At 46.5% G+C, this 895-nt stretch overlaps 1 pseudogene; it reads left to right on the forward strand.

Moving 5' to 3' along the window:
* Positions 1-240: 240 nt before the first annotated feature.
* On the forward strand, positions 241-358 carry LOC124719312 (annotated as a pseudogene).
* Positions 359-895: the final 537 nt, after the last annotated feature.

Consider the following 895-nt stretch of genomic DNA (forward strand, 5'->3'; position numbering starts at 1 on the left):
CGCCCCCTTCCAGGTGGGATACAAAACCCAATAAGTGTTTCAAGATGTTACTTTCACTAATTGCTGCATGTGGCTTCCAAAGACCAAACATTCACTGCAAGATTTACTGTTAAATGTCCAAACTGCCTGTTTGTTCTCAACTTCAGAAAATACTGTATGAGGTTCCTGCAAGCATTAACCACATACACGCTCCAATTAATGCCTGCTCATGTTGGTAACTTCCTGTCATCTCACAAAAATGGCAACGGCCTTGCCGCAGTGGATACGCCGGTTCCCATCAGATCACCGAAGTTAAGCGCTGTCGGGCGTGGCCGGCACTTGGATGGGTCACCATCCAGGTCGCCATGTGCTGTTGCCATTTTTCGGGGTGCACTCAGCCTCGTGCTGCCAACTGAGGAGCTACTCGACCGAATACTAGCGGCTCTGGTCACAGAAAACCATCGTAACGATCGGGAGTGCAGTGTGCTGACCACACGATCCTCCTATCCGCTCCTAAGCTGAGGATGACACGGCGGTCGGATAGTCCCGATGGGCCACTTACGGCCTGAAAACGGAGTTCAAATCTCACAAAAATGACGTCTTGGGTACAATATCAACATTAAAGCGTAGCTTTTAACATGAAAAATAGTGAGAGAGTGACTAGTCCATGTGCACATCCCTGGCAAAGGGAATTTTTTGCAGACAGGTTAAAATGCAAAATTGGTAAGTCGCTGTATAATAAATGTGACAAGAAATTATAATTATTGTCCAATTTCCTTACAGGCATTTTTCCAAAATATTCTAAATTACACTCCTGGAAATGGAAAAAAGAACATATTGACACCGGTGTGTCAGACCCACCATACTTGCTCCGGACACTGCGAGGGGGCTGTACAAGCAATGATCACACGCACGG

The sequence above is a fragment of the Schistocerca piceifrons genome, chromosome 10 (assembly GCF_021461385.2).
Source record: "Schistocerca piceifrons isolate TAMUIC-IGC-003096 chromosome 10, iqSchPice1.1, whole genome shotgun sequence".
NCBI classification, from domain to species: Eukaryota; Metazoa; Arthropoda; class Insecta; order Orthoptera; family Acrididae; genus Schistocerca; species Schistocerca piceifrons.